Below are 21,377 nucleotides of genomic sequence, written 5' to 3'. Positions count from 1 at the left end.
TTCTTTCCTCCCTGTTTGTCATTCTCTCAAAGCCTTCCTCACATCCTTCCTCCCTTTTCTTACCTCTATTCCTCCCTCCCTCCCTCCCTCTCTCGCCTCTTCCCTCACCTCCACCCCTTTACATTTCCTCCTCCATCCCTCCCTCCCTCACTTCTTACCTACATTCCTCCCTTCTCTTACCTCACTTCCTAATGCCTTCTCTCTCTCTCTCTCTCTCTCTCTCTCTCTCTCTCTCTCTCTCTCTCTCTCTCTCTCTCTCTCTCTCTCTCTCTCTCTCTCTCTCTCTCGTAATATGACCAACACTTTTCTTATCACACATTTAACTCACCTTTTTTTGTTCCTTTCTCATCATTAATCTCCCGTCATCGCCGCCTCCTCCTCCTCCTCCTCCTCCTCCTCCTCCTTCAACTCCTACTCCACAATTATTTTTCTGTCCTCCATCTTCTCCTCCTCCTTCTTCTCCTCCTCCTCCTCCATCTTGTCATCATAACTCTCCCAATCTTCCACTTTCAACCTCCTTCTCTTCCTCACTCCACATCTTCTTCCTTCTTCCCTCCTCCCTTCCCTTCCTCCTTCCCTCCATCCATGCTCTCACTCACCACACGCCCCACTCACTACCTCCTCCTCCTCTTCCTACCTCTCCTCCTTTTCCTAATCCGCCGCAAGCACAACTACCTCCTCCTCCTCCTCCTCCTCCTCCTCCGCCTCTTCCTCCTCCAAAAGTCCTGAGGCGAGATGAGCAGTTGCAACACGGACGCTTGGCAAACAGGAAGGAAATGAGTGCGGGGGAGGCGGCGGGGCGGGGTAATTGGCGGCCAGGTAAAAGGAGAACAGGGAAACAACGGCGGCAAGGAGGACCAGAGAACACAGATACACCGAAGAAGCGAGAGCATAGAGCGGAAAAAAAGTGTAAAGTGGAAAATAATAGGGTAGATGTACATTCTCTTTTATATACGCTGAGAGTACCTTTTTTTTTTTGCGAATCAGGTGAAACTAAAAAGAAGTTAATACCAGGGAAAGAAAAATACACCAATGAAGCGAGTATGTAAAGGAGGAAAGAAATAGCGTATAATAGATGTAATGCCTTAGTTATGCGTTTAAAGTAATGTATATTTTAACGTTCAAGGGAAGAAAAGGTAAAGGAAGTAAGGATTAGGGGAAACAAAGATACACTGACGATGAACGTGTGTATGAAAGGGAAAAAAGAAAAGATATAGATTTATTTTTATATGCGTTGAGTAAAGTTTTTATTTTTAGCGTTCAAAAGAAAAGATAGAAGAGAAGACCAGGAAAGAAAGATACACCGAAAAAGCAGGAATGTAAAGAGGAAGAAAATAATAAAGCAGAATGAAAGTAATGTTGTTGTTGTTGTTGTTTACATGGGTTAAGAGAAATAAGCTTTACGTTCGAGGGAAGAAAAGGTAAAGCAAGTAAGGGGAAAACAAACATGCCGAAAAAGCGAAAGTGTAAAGGAACAAAAAAAAAATAATAACGGAGAAAAAAATATTTAGATGTTTTTAATGTTTTTTTTACGTTTAGGAGAATAGAAATGGTGACGAGAGTAAGGACCAAGGAATATGGATGCACCGAAGAAGCGCGAGTGTAAAGAGGAAATAGAAGATTGATGTAGATGTTCCTTTTACGTGCGTTGAGATTTTTTTTTTTTTTTTTTTTTGCGTTAAAGTGAAGAAAAGGAATAAAATTGACCACGAAACAGAGATGCACCGAAGAAGCGGGAGTGTAAAGGGGAAATAGAAGATTGATGAAGATGTTCCTTTTACGTGCGTTGAGATTTTTTTTTTTTTTTTTTTTTTTGCGTTAAAGTGAAGAAAAGGAATAAAATTGACCACGAAACAGAGATGCACCGAAGAAGCGGGAGTGTAAAGGGGAAACAGAAGATAGATGTAAATGTTCCTTTTATGTGCGTTGATTGTTTTTTTGTTTTTTTTTTTGCGTTAAAGTGAAGAAAAGGAATAAAACAGATGCACCGAAGAAGCAGGAGAGTAAAGGGGAAATGGAAGATAGATGTAAATGTTCCTTTTATGTGCGTTGATTGGGTTTTTTTTTGGTTTTTTTGCGTTAAAGTGAAGAAAAGGAATAAAATTGACCACGAAACAGAGATGCACCGAAGAAGCAGGAGTGTAAAGAGGAAATGGACAATAGATGTAAATGTTCCTTTTATGTGTGTTCAGATTTTTTTGCGTGTTTTTTGCGTTAAAGCGAAGAAAAGGAAAAAAAAATAGACCACGAAACATAGATGCACCGAAGAGGAGAGAATGTAAAGAAAACTGATGTAGAAGACGCAGATGTTGTTTTCTGTACGGCATGTGTTGAGTGTTATTTTTAAAGCTGAAGTGAAGAAATGGTGAAAAAAAAAAAAAAAAAAAGACCAAGGAACAGAGATAAACCGAAGAAGCGGGTGAAAAAAGAAAAAAAATAGACACACACACACACACACACACACACACACACACACACACACACACACACACACACACACACACACACACACTTAGAGAAGTATTCTTTTGTAATGTTCAGGTGAAGAAAAGGAAAAAAAATAGAGATGTAGATGGTTTTTTTTTTATATATACATTGAGAAGTATTTTTTGTAACGTTCAAGTGAAGAAAAGGAAAAATATGTAGATGAGTTTTTTTTACAAACGTTTAAAGAAGGTTTTTTTTTGTAACGTTCAAGTGAAAAAAAATAATAATAAAGATGTAGATGTTTATTATATATATATTTTTAAGAGCTATTTTACTGTAGCGTCCAAGTGAAAAAAAAATTACCACGGAATAATGCTACACCGAAGAAGCAAGAATGTTAAAGAAAAAAGGATGCAGATGTTTTATATACATGCGTTGGGAGCAGCTGTTCTTTTTAACGCTCAGGAAAAGAAAAGAAATAAAATATAAGAATCAGGAAACAAAGGTGCAGAAGAGCAGCGACAGCACATGTATGAAAGACCAAGTTAATGATGTAAAGCGGGATTGTCGGAAAACAGGTAAATTTGAACAAGATTAATCTAGACCAGGTAAGTTTAGGTCAGGTAAGTGTAGACCAGGTGTACAACAGGTAGGTAAGTGAAGTCATGTAAGTGAAGAAAAAGAAAATTGACACTAAAACGAAACTAGCTTCTTTGATCACACAGGAAGTTGAAAAACAAAAGAAAACGAAAAAAAAAACACTAAAGAAACATATCTGGACATACAAGAAAAAAAAAAAAAGATAAACTCATGTACCTCTTAAATAAACGAATGAAATATAGAGCGTAGAAAAAGACAACCAATATAAAAATGAAACTACCATCTTTGAACATACAGGAAAAAAAAAACTAAACAAAAGAAAACGAATAAAAAACACAAAAAAAAACATATTTGGACATACATGGAAAGTAAGAAATATAAAAAAAATAGATAAACTCCTGTGCCTCTTAAATAAACGAATGAAATATAAGGTGTAGAAGGGGAAACTAATATAAAAAAGTAACTACCATCTTTGAGCATACAGGAAAAAAAAAATAAACAAAAGACAACGAATAAGAAAACAAAACTTAAAGTAGCACATATGAGCATACAGGGATAGCAAAAAAAGAAGAAAAAAAGATAAATTAACGTAACTCATCATTAAAATCCAATAAATATAAACTACCGTCGCCTCCTTAAGTACACACCAGCCACAAAAACGCACATATCTCTCTCTCGTGTGCACCGGAATCGTGTACATATGTCGGGGGACGCTTGCACGTAACTCAACACTAATAAATATCCGCGTATCTGTACCTGGCAATAACTCAGGTGTGTGTATTTACCTGTGTGCCCCTACCCCTCCCACTCCCCTTTCCCTCCTGTCTCCCGTCTCCCCCGCTCCCCCCACCACGCCCTCAAGATGGATGCACCCCATTTCCCTAAGCATGGTAGGAGTGGGGGTTATCGCTTCCCCTCCCCTCACCTTGCTTCCTTTCCTTTCTCTTCCTTACCCTCCCCTCTCTTCCCCTCCCCTCCCCTCGCTCCCTCTCCTTTCCCCTCCCTTCCCTTTTCTCCCTTCTACTTCACTCCCCTCCCCTCCCCTCCTCTCGCTCCCTTTCCTTTCCCCTCCCATCCCCTCCCTTCCCTTCTACTTCACTCCCTTCCCCTTCCCTCCCCTCCCCTACTCTTCCCCTTCCTTCCTTCCGCTCCACTCCCCTCGCTCCCTGTCCCTTCCCCTTCCCTCCCCTCCCCTCGCTCACTCCCCTTCCCCTTCCCTCCCCTCCCCTCCCTTCTCTTCCTTTCCCCTCCCCTCCCCTTGTTTATGTTCCTCTTTTTTCTTTTATTTTCCCCCGTTAGTCATTCCAAGTCCAGGTCATTCTCGTTCACGTGTTTGCTGCAATTCAGACTCGTATTTTCAGACGCTTTCGGTTCTCACAACACATATTTCCAAAAGCCACAAGGGAGATTAGTCGGGCTATCATGAGTGTTTTTCATATTAATTGTAAAGAAGCCTCGTCACACTATCACAAGGCTCATGAAACAACCCATGGAAATACTAACACAACCTCTATGTTAGTCCTATCATATGTGGGTGTGTAAGCTCCGAAGTGTTTGGTAATATTCGCCTCAGTCTTACCTTCGATTCAGGTGTTTTGTGCCAGGTAGGGAGGGTCCTCATCCGTCTTGTAGGCCTCCGGTGATGGGCTCAACGTCAAGCCCTCGCTCTCCTTCAAAATGGGAGATCTTTTCATCGCTGCAACAGAATACAAAAATACATTAATAAAAAAATAAATTAATAAAATGCAGCATCGACAATCGCTTCAATGGAGCTTCAATCTGACTGCGAGATTTCATAATTACGGAAAGGAAAGAGGAAGGGGAAGGGAGGTGGGGAAAGGAAAGGGAAGGGAGAGACTGAGTGGACCGACACATATAAGGGAAGGGGAGGGGAGGGTAGAGAGGGAGGAGAATATGTTATGGGACGGAATGGTGAAGGAGGGATGGGAGGGAATAGGGGAAGAACGTTAGGTATATCTGGGGAATGGGAAGAGATGGAGAAAATGGGAGGTAGGAGGGGAAGAAGGAGAAGAAGAATGTAATGCTTGAAGGAGGAATGGAGGTAGGGGAGGAAAAAAGAGAGCTGAGACATGGCTGGGGATGAAAGAATAGAAGGGAAGAAGAGAGGGTATGGAAGGAGGGGAGGGAAGGGAGAGAGGTGCCGTACAGCTGAGGAAGGAGAAAAGAGGAAAGAGGAGAGGAAGGAGGAAGGAGGAGAGGGAAGGGAGAGAGGTGCCGTATGGCTGAGGAAGGAGGAAAGAGGGAAGAGGAAAGGAAGGAGGAAGGAGGAAAGAGGGGAGGGAAGGGAGAGAAGTGCCGTACAGCTGAGGAAGGAGGAAAGAGGGAAGAGGAAAGGAAGAAGGAGGAAGGAGGGAAGGGAGAGAGGTGCCGTATAGCTGAGGAAGGAGGAAAGAGGGAAGAGGAAAGGAAGGAGGAAGGAGGAAAGAGGGGAGGGAAGGGAGAGAAGTGCCGTACAGCTGAGGAAGGAGGAAAGAGGAAAGAAGAAAGAAAGAGGGGTAAACAGAGGGAAGGATAAAGCATGGTTGGTGTAACAGGGGAAGAGGGGGCACGAGGAAGGGAGGGGGAAGAGAGTGAACTGCGGAAAGAAGAGGGAGGAAGAGGTGAAAGATGATGCATGGCGGGAAGGAAGAGGAGAGAGAGAAGGAAGAGAGAGAGAGAGAGAGAGAGAGAGAGAGAGAGAGAGAGAGAGAGAGAGAGAGAGAGAGAGAGAGAGAGAGAGGATGTCCATTTATCATGCTAATTTTCGAAGATCTTCGCTACTGTTGAGAAGCTAACTATTGAAGAAAGAGGAAGGAGGAGGAGGAGGAGGAGGAGGAGGAGGAAGGAAGATGGAGGAAAATATCGCCCATAACGCAACTCATTCATCCATTGTGCTAGTGTTGAGAGAGAGAGAGAGAGAGAGAGAGAGAGAGAGAGAAATTATACAGCTAACTCTAATTTACACTGTCATTCTTTCTCCATATAGGTAATTGAGGTGCAGCAAGAAGACTTACCTGCGTTTACCTGCACAAGTACCTCACCTGTCACCTCCCTTCCCCTCCTTAGCCCCCTCGCCTCCCACCTGTTGACTCTCCCTTTCTCCCTCCCTTCCTTTATTGACTTAACTTTGTCTTCCTTCGTCTTTAAATTATTCTCTCTCTCTCTCTCTCTCTCTCTCTCTCTCTCTCTCTCAACGCGTGCAATATGACTCTTGCCCATAAAGTTAATGCATATTTCATCAGCTTTTATAATTTATAGACTTCCTGCTCATAATATTTTTGATGCATAGCTCTGCTCACCATTATCAACACATTAAACTTATATTCTTTGCTGCAGATATTCAACCAACATTTACCTATCCTCTCTGTTTAGCTCTGTGCATATATTCACATCAAATTACGTCTGTTCGTTGGGTAGCTTCCTCTTCGTCTTTTCCAGTCCCTCAAAACACGTTAATGTGTAAAATGAGAATAACCAAATATTTTCTTGACACACTAATAAAAAAGTAAACAAATAAGAATTAGAGAAAATAAAGTAAATTGGGGCATGTAATTTTTTTTTTAGGAACGCTTTTCTTGTAATTTTCCGAACCTTCTCATAAAACAGCGATATATAGAGGGACTATAGAGGATCATTTTCCTTACATTACAACTGAAAAAAATATGAAAAGTTAAACATACAAATTAACTATCAGAACTTCTTTAAATTTTCCGCGCTTATTCATCCTGTTTTGGAATTTTTCTACTATACACTGTTGACAGGAACAGCGCCGGTAGGATTTTATGTTTCCTCTTTTTTTATGTATATTTTGCCCTTCAGCTGTATCCTATTCTCTCTCTAAAAATATATCCATAAATAACAAGCACCTCAGCCATGCATCATCACCAAGGTAGCTATTTTTTATATATTTCCTGGTGGGGCCGGACACTTCATCACGGCATTAGTAACGAAACTTTTCTCTAAATTTACCGCACCTCTCCATAAATTACGCCGCCTTCAAACACGGATCTCGGGCGCGGTAACTATTTTTTTCCCGCTCTTTATGCTTCCTTTGCCGCGCACTTCATCACGGCGAGGGGCAGCTTAATGACGCAATATTTCCCGTGTGCAGCCCCGACGCAGACCCGCAGCGCACAAGAACATATCCAGGCACGACCCCCTCCCACCACGGCAAGCACAGCCCTCCCCCAGTGCCCCATAGTTCCTCCCCAGCTCCCGCCCCTCGCCGCCCCCCACGTGTGCATCCGCTGCCCAGGTGTCGGGGATGAATGTGAAGTAAAACATAATTATTAGGAGGAAAATGTGCCCATATTTGGAAGACCGTGAAGGAAGGAGGAAAGGTGCGCAGTGTGTTCTTTTACGGTGAACTGCCATGGCGATGATGATTGCAAGAAGAGAAGAAATAATTATAAAAAATATATTGTTATTATTATTATTATTATTATGTATCACCACACACATAATAATAATAATAATAATAATAAGAAGAAGAAGAAGAAGAAGAAGAAGAAGAAGAAGAAGAAGAAGAAGAAGAAGAAGAGGAAGAAGTAGAAAAAGAAAAAGAAGAACAAAAAGAAAACATGCAAAAAAAAAAAAATGACAGGGGAACAAACAACAAAAGTATAAGAACAAATAAAACGCATGTGCAGCCCCCCCCCCAAAAAAAAAAAAGTATAAACAAACAAACAAACAAACAAAAAAAAAAAAAACAGCAAACCAACTCGTACACAGAAACCCACACTCCCCTCTCCACCACAATCCCACTCCAATAAATCAACACACACACACACACACACACACACACACACACACACACACACACACACACACTGACACAAACAATAAAAAGAAAGAAAATAAATAACATAAAACTCATATCAGAAAAAATAAAGAAAAACATATTAATAAAGCATACAAAAACACAAAGACGCACTGAAAAAACGAGAGAAAGAAAGAAAGAAAACAAAAGAATCCGAAAGCCTCACAGAAAAAGAAAAGAAAATGAAATGAACAAAGCAACCCACCAAAAAAAAATTCCATATAAAAAAGAAAAATAATTATTGAACAGAAAAATCCCTCCTATAAAAAAAATTAAAATAAAATAATAATAACCCACAGCCTCAGAGGGAAAAAAAGAGAAATAAATTAGACTTTAAAACATACACAAAAAATAAAAACAAAAATAAAGAAAACAAAGCGTGACACCCATACAAAAAACTGACGATTAAATAAAGAAAAAAAATTCCTCCTTGAAAGATGAAAAAGAAAATAATAAAAACATAAAACAACTCTTCAAAAAAAAAGCCAAGATGAAAAGAGAGACACAAAACACACGAAACAACAAAAAAGAAAACAAAAAGGAGACAAAAAAAGAAAGAAAATAGAAATAAAGAAAAAGATAAACAAATGAAAAAAGAAAAAAAAGAAAAAGGAGAAAATAGAAAGAAAAATAGAAGAGAAAAAAAAGATCAACAAAAGAATAGAAGAAAGAAAAACAAACAAAAAAGGAGACAAAAAGAAAGAAAAAATAGGAGAAAAAAATTAAAAACGAACAAAAGAAAGAAAAACAAACATAAAAAAAGGAAGACAAAAAAATGAAAGAAAAAGATACACAAAAGAACAAAAGAAAGAAAAACAAACAAAAAAACACAAAACCAACCAAATTCTCCCACAAAAGCACTAAAAAACACACACCATCACCACCTCTCCTCACCACACTCTCCCTCTCTCTCTCTCTCCTTCACGCAAAAAATAACTTCCGACGCCAGGTATACCACGCTGCCCCGCCAATTACCAGCGACACCTGACCATTACCAGCCGAGGAGGACGATCGCTCATGCTAAGAGGGGCGGTTAAGGTCCAAGCCGAGCCGAGGGAGATTAGTCATGCCACCAGTCAACCGCCTCTTCTCGCCTTGCTGACGTAAGGGAGAGGGGAGGAGAGGAAGTAAGAGGAAGAGGGGTGGAGACGGAGGAGGAAGAGGAGGAGGAGAGATATAAGATGATGAGATAAAAGATGAAGAACAAGAAGAATACACTGAAGGAGGAAAAAAGAATATGAACAAGAACATGAACTAGAAAAATGAGAACAGGAAGAAAAAGTGCAAAAAAGAAATAGAGCAAAAATGATAGTAAGTAGTAGAGGAACAAGACCATGAAGAAGAAAAAGGTAAAAACGTAGATAAAGAAGAACAAGAACAAGAACAAAAAGAACAGGAATAAAACAGGAAGGAAGCGAGAGAGACGAGGAGTGAGTAAGTGAAAGGTAAGTGTCTGACAGAGGAAAGGGAAAGGAAAGGCGTGGAGAAAGATGACGAATGGAAAAGTGACATAACGAGCATTTGTGGCTTTTCTTTTTTCCATTAGCAAGCATAAAAAAATAATTAAGAGAGAGAGAGAGAGAGAGAGAGAGAGAGAGACCATTAAAGTTATTACAATCCACTCTTATTCCCAGGTTGTGTTATGGTGAATGAGTTTTTCTTGTTTATGTTTATCTCCAACCATTCTTCACCCATTTGTCATTCCCTTCCTCCTCCTCCTCCTCCTCCTCTTCCTCCTAGCTCTTCCTTCTCTTTCTCCTCCTCCTTGCATATTTCATCCTCCTTTTACCTTGCTTACCTTTATGACGGATGCAGGTGTGTGTGTGTGTGTGTGTGTGTGTGTGTGTGTGTGTGTGTGTGTGTGTGAATATATAATGTGAGGATAATTTAATGCGTCAGAAGTAAAAGTCTGTCACACGCACATAAGCTTAAGTACGTAAAAAAAGAGAGAGAAAATAAGAATGAAGGAGTGAAGGAGTGAGCTGCTAATGGACTAATGAGGCAAAATGAGACTAATGGAAGGAGTCATAAAAAGAGACCATAAAAGTTGAAGTGATGAAAACAAAACAAAAAAGTCTGACCCTATAAAGTACAACACAAGGACGTACACAAATATTGACAACACATACATACATACATACATACATACATACAAACACACATATAAACACTTACATATTCATATAAAGAAGAAAACAAACAAATAGTAAAAAAGCACAAAAAAATAATGTCAAACAGGACCTCAGAGAAGCAAATAAAAACAGAGAAAAAAAAAAAGACAGAAGGAAACCGATACATACATAGGAACAGACAAACATACATGAGATACAGGTGAGACATACATACCCACACACTCACAGACCGAAACACGTTGGCAGGAAAGAGAATGATAAATACAGAGAGACAGACAGACAAACGCTAAGTCAGGAAACGATGCTGGGAAGAAGGGCATTATAAAAGGAAGACAAGACAGACAGACAAACAGACAGACAGACAGCTGCAGACTCCCCCAAGGGTAGTTAGCGCAGGTAGCCGAGGAGAACGAGTCTTGCTAATTAACTCTACAGGTATAATTTGTCTCTGGCAGGTAATGGGACTTACCTTGCTCCCTGAGTGTGTGTGTGTGTGTGTGTGTGTGTGTGTGTGTGTGTGTGTGTGTGTGTGTATGTGTGTAAAAGACGCTCACTTTTATACTCATACATTCGCGAGCGCGTACACACACACACACACACACACACACACACACACACACACACACACGCAACGTTATACATACATGAATCCTCAATGCATATGCAAATAGTAATCCTTAAACACACACACACACACACACACACACACACACACACACACACACACACACACACACACACACACACACACACACACACGGGATGGACAGGAGCCGTGTGACAAACCTGATCAGTAGCACAAAGTCTCCTCTGATTGCGTCGTTTGTCACAATTACACTCATTTTGTCGCCACTTCACGGAAACCAGCTTTTTTTCCTTTTTTTTTTTCGCCCCGTTCATCATTTTTACACTTATCTGATTTAGTGTTTATTTCCTGTATTTACTTTATTCCCTCTTTTTGCGTTTGTATCGTTATTTCGAACCTTTTTTATGATGACTTTTTTTGTGTGTGTGTGTTTCTCCTTTATTTGCCCTTTCCATCTCTCCTCTTTATTACTTCTGCAGTCTTATTATTCTCTCCCTTCATTTCCTTTCTTTATCTACCCGTTTATTTGCGTCATTCCATCTGTAATCATCTTCGTAACCAGCTATCTACCATGTTATGTTTTATCACACACTCACTTATACTAGCACCTACATCCTCCTCCTCCTCCTCCAAAGACTCCTACTTCTGCTCATCTTCCATCATCACCACAGCCTTCCAATCAACACCATCTACACTATCATTATCATCGCTCTCACCTCCTCCTCCTCCTCCTCCTCCTTCTTCTTGTAGTTATCAGAGCAAACATTAACTTCCGACGCGACTCATCTCGACCACACCTGCACATGTACGTAACGTGTGTGTGTGTGTGTGTGTGTGTGTGTGTGTGTGTGTGTGTGTTATTTATTTGACAAGTGAGCGACGTTTGACTTTTTTCCGTGTGCAACAACCGTAAAACCTGCACGTACGAACACACACACACACACACACACACACACACACACACACACACACACACACACACACATTTATGCATACACAAAAAAAAAACAGAAAAAAGACAAAGACATACACAAACGAAATAAAAGGTGACATATGCACATGATACCGAGACATACATAAACACACACACACACACACACACACACACACACACACACATACATAAACATACGCACATACATAAACATACGTACACGTCGATTACACATAAAAAGAATAAAAGAAACGCAGAAAATATAGCGACACACACACACACACACACACACACACACACACACACACACACACACACACACACACACACACACACACATACATTAGTTATCATTGTCTTTCCTTTTCCAATGTAATTCACTCGAACTTCATATGTCTTCTTATTAGTCTTCCTCCTCCTCCTCCTCCTCCTTAATCCACTGGTCCCTAGCTACTATTTCCTGTTGTTACCTTTGTCCTTACCATGTGCAATAAATTAAGGAGGAGGAGGAGGAGGAGGAGGAACAGATGACGAAGGATGAAGTCAAATAAATGAGAAAAGGAAGGAAGTAGTGAAGGAATGTATGTTTCTCTCCTTTTTTTATTGTTATTTGTGGTTTACGATTCTTCTTAACGTCCGATCTTTATCTATATATTCGTCGCTTCGCTTATTTATCTTCCTAACGCTTTGCTGTCTTCCCTTTCCTCCTCCTCCATACACATACTTTTTTTTTATTTCCTTGTTTATCGTGCATTCATCTTTCATATTATCTCTTAACACTCATATTTATTACTTCCCATATTTCCTCTTCCTTTTCTCTTCCTCCTTCCCTCTTGGCGACATTTTTTTTTTTTTTTCCTCCCATCACTCCTGACTGCCTCCTCTTCCTTCTTCCCTTCTTTACCTCATTTATTTACTTCCTTGTTTGTTTCCTTCTTCATTAATATCAATATCGTTTTGCTTTTTTTATTATCTCTCGTCATATTACTTCTGACTGCCTCCTCTTCCTTCCTTCCTCTTCCTCCTCTTCCTTCCTTCTTTATATCCTCGATTCCATATAACTGCTTCCTTTATCCCTTTCTGTTACTTTAATACTTCCTTCTTTTTAACCTCTTCCATCGTGACCCCTCTTTCTTTCCTCTCTCAATACCCCTAATCTATTCTTTTCTCACTTTTCTTGTTCTCTCAAATTCCTTTTTTTTCACTTTTTATCAATATTTTTCTTCTTCACTTTCTTCTTATCCTTTTCAATCATCGCCTATCAACTCTTTTCTCCAATTTCTTGCTCTCTAGTATTTCACCTATTCTTTCTCTTCGATGCTGTATTCTTTCTTTTTTCTTCCTTTCCTTTTCAAACGCCGAATCCCTACGTTTTACTCTCTCTCCTTCCTTTTTTATTCATCATCTTATCCTTCCTTGTTTCCTTCCCTCATCTCATCTCCTCCCTTCCCGTCTTTTTTCGCACTCCCTTTCTTCTTATCCTTTTTTTCAAACGCCGCAGATCTATCATTTTTTATTCCTTCCTTGCTTCCTCATATTCCTCTTTCCCTTTCTTTTCAACGTCTCATCCTTCCTCGCTTCCTTCCCTCATCCCTTCCCTTACTTTCTTCTTATATATTTCATACACCGCATCTCTATTCTTTTCTCCCATCCCTTGCTCTCTCATATTCCTCCTTCCTTTCTTTCAACGACTCATCCTCCCTCGTTTCCTCCCTTCATCTCCTTCCTCCCCTCCCTTCCCCCCCACCATTTCCTCGCCATTTACTCTCCTTCCCTCCTCATTACTCAAGTCTTCCTCCTTTTCCTTCCTTGCAGATCTCCTGAACGACTTCTACCTCCTTCTCCTTTCCCTTCCCTCAGCTGTCCCCTTGTAGCACCTTCCCATACCTGTATTTACCTGTATTTTATCCCGTTTCTACTATTTTTATTTTTTTTTCACTAATCTGTAACTCTTATTTCTTGTACCCCTGTATTTTCATTTTTTTTTTTATTCGGTTTCTAAATTTAGCTGTATGATATACCCTTGTAGTTTTTTTATTATTTTTGTTTCCTTATCTCCTCTTTCTTTAACAGTGGTCATCTAAATTTTCCTTTTTCTTAATTCCTCTACAAATTCTATATCATGTTCTTTTTCATTTCCTCATTTTCCATATTTTCTCAACGTCTTTGCTTCCTTTCCCTTTCCATTTCTCTGGCAAAGTTAATTATCCTTCCCTATGTTCCTCTCTCCGTATCCTACCATATCCTATACTTCCATAATGTCTTCTTCCATACCTCCCTTTTACCCTCGTTTTATGTCTTCCTCTGTATTACTCTCTTCCTTCCTTCCTTCCTTCCCCCGACACTTAACGTCATTCATACCGTTTCACAATCTTTCTCCTGTTCTTCCTCTCCTTCATACCGTTTCACATTCTTCCTCCTCCCCTATCTCCACCTTCTTAACCGTCTTCTCTTTCTCCTTTTCTTTCTCTTTCTCCTCCTCCACATGCTCCTTTTTTACCTCTCCTCTTTTTCCTCTCTCCTCCTTTATCACTATCTCCTCCTCAGTCATCTCTTTTTTTTTTTCTTTCTCCACATCCTTTTTTTTTTCTACCACCACCACCACCACTGCCACTATCTCCTCCTCCGCCTCCTCTTTCTTCTCCTCTCTATCCTCCGCAGGTGTGGCGCCGCGCAAGGACACACACACACACACACACACACACACACACACACACACACACCTGGCTAAATTAAGGGTTATTGATGCCGCGCCCATAACCTGCCCGCAGCCCCGTGACACCTGCCTGCCCGCGAGGATACTGCCCCATCTGTTAGGCCGAGGGGGGGAAGGGGAAGGAGGAGGGGGATGTGGGTACGAGTGGAGAGAGGCGGTGTGTTGGAAGTTTTGGGGATTGTTGGTTGGTTGTAGTGGGTGTGAGTGCGTGTGTGTGTGTGTGTGTGTGTGTGTGTGTGTGTGTGTGTGTGTGTGTGAGGGGGGGGGGGAGACGGGTTGTGGGGGTGGAACGGGGGTTTTGGATAAGTGAAAAGAGTGGGGTGAAGCGAGCAGTGTGGGTTTATGCCGTGAGAGAAGGTAAAAGTTTGTCGGTGTTGCCGGAGCGAGTTGTCTGCTGAGAGACGGGGGGGCGGGGAGGGGAGAGCAGGGAAGGGGGCAATCCGTAGCTTCTAGGACAGAGGGTCGGGGGAGGCATCAGCGGTAGACGGACCCAAGGACGATTTCCTCCGCGGAACCATTGCCGTTCAGCACTTGCATGGATGTTGGAGCAAACTGTTTTAACAGAATTCCCGCCACCAGGTCAGCCTCAAGGTCAACGCGGGTGGCAGGCCCGGAGCACTCCGTGGCTCACACCTGACCACCAAAAGCGCCTAGACCATGCCCGTTGACCTGATAGGAGTTACTAACCACTCCGGAACTGCCACTCAGTGACCTTCAGGCAGACCTGGCGTCGCCATTATTCAGATTATTTGGTCCAATATTCAGAGGCTGAATAGCAATGTTTCCGTGAAGGAATCCGTTCCTGAGTAAAAATAAAAAAAACTATCGTCACTACACACGAGGTGACGTGCCCGTGACATCAATCACGTCACACACCTCGGCCCGCGCATGTGCAGCGGGGCGGAATGGCGACCCCAGGGGCCTTGTCAGACTGGTTTGAATTTTCATCTGGTCTACAGACAAACTACAAACCCGTAAAACAATATCAAACGCCACTGAGTGAAGACCCAAACCTTAAAGGCACTTACTGCAGCAGCAGGAGGGTAGACGCTCCCTAATTAGGGCAGAAATCGCAGGACTTGAAAGAGCTCACTCACCGACTGTGTTTACCCTGGCCCTCTGGCGGCGATTCCCGGGGGAGAGCGGGAGGGGGAGGGGGGGGCGATTGTTTAATAAGCTGTTGAACATTTTTATGTTTTTTTTCCTCTTTGTCTCTCCCTGGTTATCAGCTGCTGTTTTCCGGTTCCTGTTCTGTTTTCCGTGTCCAATTGTTTTTATTTATTCTCTCTATATTCACTTGTATACTGCTGCTGATTTGACAGTTACGGAGGCAGTTCACAGGAAATACAATAATAGAAAGAGCCCATTACTACTACTGTTGCTCCTCCTCCTCCTCCTCCTACTACTACTACTACTACTACTACAACCACTACTACTGCTACTACAACCACTACTACTGCTACTACCACCACCATCACTACTACTACTGCCACTGGTATGAATAATAATGAAAAAAATAACAAAAGTACTCGTACCTCTGCAACGACAATTAGCCCTTCCAACAACAACAAGACAAACAACCCTCCGAGCACCTCTTCCTCCCTTCCTCCCTTATTACTCTTATCACCTTTTCATCACCACTCACTCCTCCTCTTACTTTCCCTTTCCGCACACACCCGTCAGCATTTGTTTCACGTGCACATACATACACATGAACACACACACACGTATTCTTAGGTACATTTCCTTTTAAGATCCGTAAAGATAAGGAAGAAGAGGAAGTTGTGTGTGTGTGTGTGTGTGTGTGTGTGTGTGTGTGTGTGTGTGTGTGTGTGTGTGTGTGTGTGTGTGTGTGTGTGTGTGTGTGTGTGTGTGTGTGTGTGTGTGTAATTATGTAAATCCATCTTGTAGGGAAGGTATCTCTCCATCTGTCAGTTTATGGTGACCAATTATCTCTTTATCCAATGAATTAGGGCACACACACACACACACACACACACACACACACACACACACACACACACACACACACTATAAAGATAAGTAAATGAATAGAAGTAATGAATCATCTGAATAAATATAACGAGTAAACTTAAACACGAAAGATTGAAAAAGTCAGATGAGAGAAAAAAAAAATCAGCGATAAGCAAATAAACTAATCAATTCGTAATCAAGTAAACAAAGACATAAAGAAAATAAGAAAGAAGAAAAGAAACAAATTAAGAAAAAGAGAAAAATGTGAGAAAATATAATAAAAAAAACATTATACATAAAAAAATGAGATTGCGAAAGAAAAAAAATGCATTAAAGGGTTAAAAAAAAATTGAGAATAAGAAAGAAAAGAGAGAGAGAGAGAGAGAGAGAGAGAGAGAGAGAGAGAGAGAGAGAGAGAGAGAGATGAAAGGAAGACGGGGGAAATGGGAGGCAAGATGTGACCACCTGGCGACGGAGACACAGGTAAGTGAGTCATTAGCAGCCACACGCACTCAACCATCCGTCTGAATTCAATTAGGTGCGTGCACGTGCGTGTGTGTGTGTGTGTGTGTGTGTGTGTGTGTGTGTGTGTGTGTGTGTGTGTGTGTGTGTGTGTGTGTGTGTGTGTGTGTGTGTGTGTGTGTTTCTGTAAAATATTCTGCAAAAACTTTAAAAGGAAGACCATTATTAATTTTGTTTCTGGTAGTCTGTCTGTCTGTCTGTCTTTCCATCAATCTATCTGTCAGTTTCATTTCTTTCTCTCTCTTTTTCTCTTTTTTCTTTCTTCCTCTCTCTCACTAAAAATAAAACTAATACGTACGAGAGAGAGAGAGAGAGAGAGAGAGAGAGAGAGAGAGAGAGAGAGCGGAAGCAGTCTCGCATCGCCTACCATGCCTTCTGGAGAGTGAGAGAAAGAGAGAAAGAAAAGGAAGAGAGCGAGAGAGAGAGGCAGATATGGGTGTGTTGGGCAGACTAATTGCATTACCTTTACGACTTCTCTCACCTGGACAGCTGGAGAGAGAGAGAGAGAGAGAGAGAGAGAATAAGACATGAAAATTTATCTACCTAATCTCAATAAAGTCCATATCCTCACACCTACTCTCTCTCTCTCTCTCTCTCTCTACGTCTTGAGGGAGAGGAAGTGCTCGCGGCAACGCATCCGACATCCTGCCTCGCCGTCGCCACATCCTACGTTGGCGGGAAGGAGGGAAGGAAGGAGGGAAGGAGGGAGGCAAGGAGGAAGGAGGGGGAGGGAGGGGAAGTGCTCCTTGACCCTTCTATTACCTCCACTGAGAAGCCTTTCCTCCATCCACATTAAAGTCTATTCCTCCTCCTCCTCCTCCTTTTTTCCCTCCCTCGTGCACTCTCTTGTTCGTTTTTTCCTATTTTTTTTCTCATTGTGCAAGACTAGATTGGAGTGATTCTCTCTCTCTCTCTCTCTCTCTCTCTCTCTCTCTCTCTCTCTCTCTCTCTCTCTCTCTCTCTCTCTCTCTCTCTCTCTCTCTCTCTCTCTCTCTCTCTCTCTCTCTCTCTTTCATCTTCGTTGAATTATACCACAAGTTGCTGCCTGTCTTGTGCCTAAAGATAACCTAAGTATAACCTAGCCCAAACCCGGCCATTTATCATATGTGTTTGTTCAGTAAATTCATATATGCCTCCTCAGTAATGGGACTTACTGTCTAACGAAATAAGCTCTGTTGACATCTTCTATAAATTGCTACGTGCCTCGAGTGGTAATGAGCCTGATATATATAAAAAAATAAACATAATAAGTACCAGACAAAATATATAATAAAGAAACAAATACAAAGAAATAAAATAAGAGGGAAAAACAGTAACACACACACACATACACACACACACACACACACACACACACACACACACATACACACACACACACTTTCCTGTCATTACTCGGACGTGGACAAACTTACCTGAGAAGAGAGGAAGCGGCGGCGACGGAGGAGGAAGAGGAGGAGAAGAGAAGAAGGAGGAGGAGGAGGAGGAGGAGGAATCTTCTCTCCAGGATGATTAACAGATGTCCAGGTCCGTGAGTCTGTAAAGAAAAAAAGTGTAAAAAATGTGTTATTACGGGACCTAACGTGGGAAAGATGAATAATAGTGATAAGGGTGATGATGAAGGTTGTGGTGAAGATAGTGATGGTGATAATGATACGTAATAATAATAATAATAATAATAATAATAATAATAATAATAATAATAATAATAATAATAATAATAATAATAATAATAATAATAATAATAATTGTAATGATAATATGAGAAGAAGAACATGAACAAGAAAAGAAGAAGAAGAAGAAGAAGAAGAATACTGATAATGAAAATAGAGAAAAAAATAGAACAATAACAAGAAAAATTATGAAGAAAAAGATGAAGAAAAAAAGAGGGAGTAAAACAACAACAATGACACCAGATCACACCAACTAACAACACAAAAGAGAAAAAGAAGAAAATACACACACACGAAGCAAGAAACAAACAAAGGAAGACAAACAAACATAAACCGAGACAAACAGATAAACAATAAAAAAAATCATAAGATGGAGGCAAAATCGTGGTGCTGGAGTGGTAGGGGTGACCTTGGAGGAGGAGGAGGAGGAGGAGGAGGAGGAGGCTGGAGAGGATGGCAAAGTGTCCCTGAACTTCAACATCACCGCCATCCTCTTCTGTCAAGGCCACCACCACCACCACCACTACCACCATCATCACTATCATCACCACCACCACCGTTACCATCATCACCACCAATATCACCGCCACCACCACCACTACTAACACCAAAAGTATCACCAATTCCACATTCAGAGACACGCAATCCTCGTCGACAGACCGACTTGGTCGCCTCGGCTGACGTCAGCCGATAGAGTCGGTCTGTCGGCATCTTCCCTTTCATAGGTCGTCACCCGACAAGGGGCCATGGTCCCTCCTCGGAGGGACAAACACGGCTGACCCTGATGGGCTCTCTACATAGCCCGTGTCCCCACCCTTGAGGTGGCGACAAATATTAAAAAAAAAAAAAAACAATTCCAATACAGTTACTTCAGTTACCAACATCATCACCACCACCAGCATCACCATCACTATCACCACCACTTCATCACCACCAGCATCATTTCCAATGGTGCCACCTAACCACCAATTTCCCCCCCCCCCATTACACCCCCACGAGCACATCCCCTCCACACCACCACCAATACACCCCCCACCCACACCCACCCACATCCCCACCACCACCCTCACCACCACCAACAACATTACGAAAAAAAAAAAAATGCCGTCAATCAACAACAGTTTATAGTCAGCGAATTTTTTTAGTGGACGGCAAGGAAACATTTTTTTTTTCGGTCTGAATGAAAATGATTACGGATGTTCTCTCTCTCTCTCTCTCTCTCTCTCTCTCTCTCTCTCTCTCTCTCTCTCTCTCTCTCTCTCTCTCTCTCTCTCTCTCTCAAGACGATAGTGAACTTCCAAACTGACGGAAACGTAGAAACTAATTGAGAGCAGGTGTGTGTGTGTGTGTGTGTGTGTGTGTGTGTGTGTGTGTGTGTGTGTGTGTGTTTAAACCCGTCTTTTTTAGCACTGTTTATTCCGTCGCGAAAGACAGAGAGAAGATAAGACAGAGAAAGACGAGGCGGAAGAAGATTATGAAGCGCTTTAAAAGGATATTTGTCTGAAGGGTTGGACTCATTAATGGAGGAAGGATGGAAGGAGGGAGGGAAAAAGTGAGGGAGGAGAGATAAGCAAAGATACGAAGGAAGGGAAAAGCCGGACATTGGAGATAAGGAAGACAGGAGGAAAGGGAGGGAAGGGAAGAGGAGGAAGGAGGGTGAATACGAATGAGTGAAAACAGGGTAAAAAATGAGGAAAGAAAAGAGAATAAGGATTAAAAGGAAGTAGTGAAGGAGGAGAGATAAGGATGGAGGGAAAAGCCAAACAGTAGAGATAAGAAGAGACAGGAGGAAAGGAAGGGAGTTAAAGGTGAAGTAGAGATAATGTGAATAAAAGTGAAAAAAGAAAAACAAAAAATGAGGAAAAGAAGGAAGGAAGGAAGGAGGGAGGGAAGAGGTGAAAGAGAAGAGACAAGGGAATATACGTAGGGTGGAAAAAACTGAACAGTGAAGAAAAGACAGAAGGAAAGGGAAAGAGGGAAGATGGAGGATGGAAGGAAATGTGAAAATGAGAGCGAAAAATGGAAAGACAAAAAAATGAAAGAGAAAGAAAAAAAGATGTGAGAAGAGATAAGTAACGATACAGAGGAAAAGAAAAACGAAAAATAAAGATAAAAAAGACAGGAGAAAAGGAGGGGAGGGAAAGATGGAGGACGGAAGAAGAAGGTGAAATCAGTAGTGAAAATTCGGAAGTGAAAATAAGAATGAAAGGAAAGAGAAAAGAAGGGAGAACAAAAGCGAAAAAAAAGAAAACACAAAAAAAGAGAGAGGGAACGAGAAAAGAATGGTGAGAAAGATGAAGGAAAGAGGAAGGAGGTGAGGCAAGGAGTGAAAAAGCTGAGAAAAGGAAAGACAGGGAGGGAAGGAGGGAGGAAGGGAGGGAGAGAGGAAAGGAGGGAAACAGGGCAGGTGAGGGCAGGTTGGAGGCTCATTAAAGCTGACCACATCCAGGTGAGTTCTCCCAGACCTGGCTCACCTGAGAGAGAGAGAGAGAGAGAGAGAGAGAGAGAGAGAGAGAGAGAGAGAGAGAGAGAGAAACTGATTTAGAAGTTTGTATTTGTTTGTGTGCGTATGTGTGTGTGTGTGTGTGTGTGTGTGTGTGTGTGTGTGTCTGTGCTACTATTATTCGCTCCTAAGCATCAAATACACACACACACACACACACACACACGAAATGACCACCACCACCACACGCACACACACACACACAAACACATCTCCCGATTCACCTCCAACACACACGCAAAAACATCACACAAAAACATAAAAACTCAAAATTTCATACAACAGTGCCTTTCCATTAGCAATCAGGGGGTTCACAGGTGTAGGAGACTTAATTATTAGCGCAGGAGTACAGGTGCGCAGAACGACTTCACTGTGTGGGAGTCAATCACCCTTGGGAACTTTACCTGCTGTGTCCGGTGGGAATCTGGAGGAGGGAGGGAGGGAAGGAGGGGAGGGAAGGAAGGAGGGAGGGAAGGAGGAAGAGAGGGCTG

General features: G+C 41.7%; 1 long non-coding RNA gene across 1 annotated transcript in view; it reads right to left on the bottom strand.

The window, feature by feature from the left end:
* LOC127006705 (uncharacterized) overlaps positions 1-21,377 on the bottom strand; it is a 180,744-nt gene that overhangs the window by 87,532 nt on the left and 71,835 nt on the right. The window contains exons 3-4 of the long non-coding RNA XR_007759706.1: positions 18,126-18,247; positions 4,607-4,723 (exon numbers count right to left, since the gene is read on the bottom strand). This is a non-coding gene — a long non-coding RNA (uncharacterized LOC127006705). The remainder of the gene's footprint in view (positions 1-4,606; positions 4,724-18,125; positions 18,248-21,377) is intronic.

This window comes from Eriocheir sinensis, chromosome 33 (genome assembly GCF_024679095.1).
Source record: "Eriocheir sinensis breed Jianghai 21 chromosome 33, ASM2467909v1, whole genome shotgun sequence".
In the NCBI taxonomy this organism is placed as follows: domain Eukaryota; kingdom Metazoa; phylum Arthropoda; class Malacostraca; order Decapoda; family Varunidae; genus Eriocheir; species Eriocheir sinensis.
Note: the sequence above shows the minus strand (reverse complement) of the source record. Positions and strands in the feature narration are given on the sequence as shown.